Below are 6,000 nucleotides of genomic sequence, written 5' to 3'. Positions count from 1 at the left end.
ACTTCCTGTCTCAAAACGTAGAACCGGATGAATTGATGGCTAGAGTTAGCAAGGATGTTATGTGAAACTTTAATTAGGTTTGTTGACCATTTTCATGTTATTGATTTAAGTTACAGTAAACTATTATTTTTAAGTTGCTATTGAGGCCTTTTCCAGCGATGACGTTGACGCTGAAGTGCAAACCAAATTGTTGACAACTAGGCCTACAGGTGATGCGCCAGTTCCGGATCACTTCCGGTTCACATGTAGATACCGATCAGTCTGTCGGTATATTAAATATTTAGTCATTTCTAATGTAAATTTCATTAAAAAAAAAATATTCTAACAAACAAATAATATATGTTTCTTGAAATTGTACGTAAAAAAAACCCCTGTAACAATAAATTCTTGGTTTTGTTTTGGATGCCGATACATAACCACTGTTAAAAATTTACACGAGCAGACGACATAAAAAAACGTTTAACACAGTGGAATTTCCCCCTCCTACTTAATAATAATTATAATTATAATTATTATAATAATATTATTATTATTATTATTTTCCTAAACCTCTCTGGATTCGTCATTTCAACCACTAGTTCATAATAATTCGACCCTGCATGTGTTGGACACATAGTCCTAGTAGCCTTAGACTGTTCGTTCCATGGCCAGTCGTCCTCAGCAAAATATTCTATTAATAGTTGTAGTTCCATCGATTTTTTTCTTTTATTATTTTTGTTTTCTACAGGTAATGACAATATGTATATGATGTAAAGACACGTAGGCCTATTTTATAAACTGAAACTAAGATTTTAAGTGTTCGTCCACTTTTGTCTCTCACGTTATATTTGTACATGTAATTTGCCATTCGTACACATACTCTCGAGTGCCAAATAAACGTACACCTACGTTTATTAAATTTTCCGCGATAACTGAATCGCGGACGGAATTGCGGAATTTACAGTTTTCCGAGTTGTCAAACAAAATGCCAACTTTTGTGGTCAAATAATACATTTATTTATTTATTTATTTATTTATTAATATACATACATTGTTTTTCTGCTTAAAGGGACACACCCTAGTTACGGCTAGTTGTTAACCATTACGGCGTTGTTTTTCGCTATTAAACCCATTTTTTCACAAATAAAATTGCACTTTACTTACCGTTTATTATTTAGAATATACATTTCCATTCACCTGAAGTGTTTTTTGGTAATCCTGGTAATCCTGGTGTTTGTAATAGGGTCATTCCGTGTCAAATCACCCAAAAAAAAGGGAAATTTAAACCCTACCCTCTCCAATTTGAATGAAATTTGGTATATAGAGTTATTGTGGCCAAAAAACCTGAAATTCCAAGTTTCAGCTCAATTGGACCTACGGTTTCCGAGTTATGGCCTTTTCTTTTTCTTAAATTTTGTCAAAAAAGGGCGTGGCCACCCTTTTTTAAATTGCCATAACTCAGCAACCAATGGTCCAATTTTGACAAATGAGATATCATTGGAAAGGGGGAATTACAAGGAATCCAAATCTGGCATTATTCCTGATATGTGGGTTACTTTTGGGCTGATGACCGTTTGACCTATATTTTGACCTTGAAACTGACCTTGTGGGACACGTGACCTTGAGATGACCTTTGATGAAAATTATAGCCCAACATGTTATCTACAACATATAAAAAAATTGGAGGTGGAAAATGTTTCATTAGTCAGCAATTTCAAATTGAAATATGTTTATCTGTTGTTCTATGCTCTCTGTGTATAGACTGCACATGTATTTAAGCACTATTAAATGTACATGCATCAACACTGTAAATGTCATGAATGTTCTAACAATATAGTCCGGCATCCAACAGATTTAAGATTAATTTTTTGAAATACATGTATTGCCTAATTATCAAAAACATCTTGTGCCAACATCTCATATTGTTTAGAACAGGCTAAACTATATTACCATGGGGACTACACTGAAAGGAAGTTATGGCCCTTTGAATGGACTTTGGACCCCATGTGGAGGAAACTGCAGCCCCCCAACCCCAATTCAGAGCATGCTGCATGAATATCTAAAATCGAAGAAATTTTAAGTTTATCCATTAGATCTCGGATTTCCCTCCATTTCCAAGATCCATTAAGATGTAAGTATCAGAAAATCTCCAGTAGGTAACTGACAAACAAAAGAACTAATTGATCCTTATTACTTATATATGTAATTAGTATTGATAATTATTTTTAAGATTAATTACTATCTGTGGTCTGTAGGCCTACTGGCACACTTATGTGTGTACATTTACATCCTTATTGATGAAGTGAAGAATGTTTGTACTTTAAAATTTTGAGTCTACATCATGTCATTGAGCAAGTCATTATGGTAAGATTGCTAAATAATAATTTGTTTATTCACCATAGGTACTGCATCACAATTTGACAGAGAATCCAACTGGAAAAAGTTACTTATAGCACTTAGTGATAGGCCTACATTGTAGTACATGTATAAATAATGAAGGGTAAAACTAATTTTTTTAATGGATAAAGAATTTAAAAAAATGGAATTGTCACAATTCAGCAATAAATGGCAGAAAAATAGTCATATACATGTATATGGAACTTTTTTAAAATGCCAAACAAATGCTATTTCATTGTACATAGTTAAATAGAGGGCAGGGGCAGTATGTAGCCCTGTGGTAAAGCACTCACTTGGTGCGCTGACAAGTCTGGGAATGAGCCCTGTCAGTGGGCTATTTTTTGCTCCATCCAGTGCACTACAACTGGTATATCAAAGGCCATGGTATGTGCTATTCTGTCTCTGGGATGGTGCATATAAAAGATCAATTGCTACTAATTGAAAAACGTAATGGGTTTCCTCTCTAAGACTATTATGTCAAAATTACAAAATGTTTGACGTCCAATAGCCAATGATTAATAAATCAATGAGCTCTAGTTAAACAAAACCCTGCAGTACCATCTTTTTGTCCCATTATCAGTCTACAATGCAGGTTTTCAAACTGAGTTTACAATCCAATCCACCCGAATTGGTACAAATTCAAGATACTAGCAATTTCGATGATAGTACAATGTAATGACGATTCACAAATTCCACAAGAAATAAAGGCGCAAAACTTTGTCTGCAGCCTCTATGATGGTATTCTTTGGATTGGTTTGGTGGATGAAGTTTCAGAGGAATTTGGAGACTATAACGTCAAGTTCATGCACCCTCATGGACCTTCAAGGCAGTTCCACTGGCCGTCAAAAGCAGACAAGTTTGGGTTCCAGAAAGGGATATACTTTGTGTTATAAACACCCCATCCTTGACATCATCTTCATCCGGGAATTACAGTATCTGCCAAAATTAGCTCGTCAGAATTTCCAAAGTCTGTTCAACATGGATAGTTAAAGACTAGAAAGCTTGTGACTTCAATCAAGTAGTCAGACTCCTCAAATAAACAGAAATACAATAATATATAAAATTAACAAAAGATGAAGGAAACTACCAGTAGTGATTTATAGATTCTATTTTCCTTAATCAATTGGTTGCCTGGTTGCCACACTATATTGTATCATTAACATTCATGACATTTACAGTGTTGACGCATATACATTTAATAGTGAAATGCATGCAGTCTATACAGAGAGCATAGAACAGCAGGTAAACATATTTCAATCTGAAATTGCTGACTAATGAAACATTTTCCACCTCCAATTTTTTTATATGTTGTAGATAACATGTTGGGCTATAATTTTAATCAAAGGTCATATCAAAGTCACGTGTCCAACAAGGTCAATTTCAAGGTCAAAATATAGGTCAAAAGGTCATCAGCCCAAAAGTAACCCAAGTGTCAGGATTCCTTGTAATCCCCCCTTTCCAATGATACCTCATTTGTCAAAATTGGACCATTGGTTGCTGAGTTATGGCAATTTAAAAAAGGGTGGCCACGCCCTTTTTTGACAAAATTTAAAAAAAAGAAAAGGCCATAACTTGGAAACTGTTGGTCCGATTAAGCTGAAACTTGGGATTTCAGGTTTTTTGGCCAAAATAACCTTATATACCAAATTTCATTGAAATTGGAGGGGGTAGGGTTTAACCCAATGGGTGATCTGACATGGAATGACCCAATACCACAAAATACATTTTTCGTATTTCTTAAAAACGGATGCACATTTGAGAAAAAAACGTTGAGCAGACAAGGTCTAATCTATTTTTAGAGGGGATATTTCCATTTCAATGTCACAGACGTTGGTATACCACGTGACCGTTATCATTTTGGTTCGGTTTGTTTTCTCGTGCACGGTTCGCGCAATCAACATCCGATTTCTTGTTGTTCATTTGTGAGATTTTTCTTCACAGTTCGTGAACATTTTCAGTAACAATAAAGTTCAGACAAGTAAGTGTCTCAATACAAAACGTTACAAACCCTTAAAACCAATAATTTTGCTAAGTCTTACGATATCTGGAGAGGGGATACAACTAGTACAGAACAGTTGGAACATGTCCAGGAGAGGTGAAAGAAACGCACCCCAAGTCTGTGAAATTTGTCGTGACGTAGGCATTGTTGTGCTTCGAGCGACATCTACCGGTGACATCAAAATACTAACTTTCAAAATTATTTCAAGCAATTGGGACATGGGGATTCCCATGGTATTTATCAATATAAAACCTTCTTTTTCACTCCATTTGATAAAAACGTGATCTAAGTGTGTTACAGGTTTGTAGATTAACCAAATTATAATTTATTTTCGCTGGATGGAACTATGGTGTGCGGCTTTAATTGATCATTTAAACCATTAAGGCACAACAAAGTATGTTACTCTACGACAAAATGTAAACATGTTTACGAACATTGTTGGCCGCCATTTTGTTTTTATCGCTCGGCTCGGTTCGGTTTTATTCGGTTGGGTAAATTCCAAGGATGCGTTCGATTGAGTGCTCGCCTGTAAATCGATGCAACAGTTCATGCAAGCACTTTATTATATAAATTAATCAATTACACTTCAACACTTCATCTTTTCACCAAACGGTAAAGACTTGAGTACCGAATTCTTAAAGGTAAATATGACTTTTTAAGCTATGTATACTAGAGTAGATATAAAGTACAGTTCCTTTAGGATAAGGGGAACTGGCCCAAACTTTATCTACATTCTTTCCTCTTTTTATATATATATTTTTTTTTTACATTACAAATTCCACTCATTTTAATTACAAATTCCACTCAACCTTTTTATTTTCACTTGCAAATAGAGTCTATTAGAAATTAGCAAGAAAAATTAGGAAGAGTTACATCCCCTAACAGCGTTCCAGTTCTGGCGCGTTACGCTAACAGCTGGCATGGCCGATGACCACAGTTGTTTGTGAATTTTCAGCTGAGATTTATGCATGCCAGCCCCTGGCATCATAAGTGTCTCCACCTATGCTTTAAAAATAAAGAATGTTACAGGTAAAAATTAAGTTGATGAAATTACGTCTTGTTATAATTAACCAATGTGTTAAATATAGGAGATGAATCTAGCGAGCTGTCATCCACCTTGATTGTTTTGGTTTTCAAGCCTGGAACTTTTGGATTTTTTCTCAAAGCTGCAATCTAGCCTCACATTAATTATCCTAATTTAATTTAAACATACAAACACACTTACAGTTTTAATTAATTGTGTGTGACAATAACACAGTTGTAACAGTTAGATAATAGAAACATATGTTTATAGTGAACACATTTTTTCATACTATGGAATTTACTACAAGTTATTTATTTCTCAGCCGCTTGTTTTCTAAATTAAATAACAATACATGTAGTATATTTTTGTTATTTCCAAAACACTTATTTTAATTTTTACGTGAAACCAAATTCTGTTTTCATTACTAGTCAATTTTTACAATTTAGCTAAATTTCCAGACCCTATGCTAATTCCGCACTCTACTCTTATTGTTTTGTTTTTAAATTTCCACACCCTATGCTAATTCCGCACCCTACTTTTAATTGATTTTAGACAAATTTCCAGACCCTATGCTTATTCAGCCCCTATGTTTATTAGGCAC

The sequence above is a fragment of the Gigantopelta aegis genome, unplaced genomic scaffold (assembly GCF_016097555.1).
Source record: "Gigantopelta aegis isolate Gae_Host unplaced genomic scaffold, Gae_host_genome ctg4994_pilon_pilon:::debris, whole genome shotgun sequence".
In the NCBI taxonomy this organism is placed as follows: domain Eukaryota; kingdom Metazoa; phylum Mollusca; class Gastropoda; order Neomphalida; family Peltospiridae; genus Gigantopelta; species Gigantopelta aegis.
Note: the sequence above shows the minus strand (reverse complement) of the source record.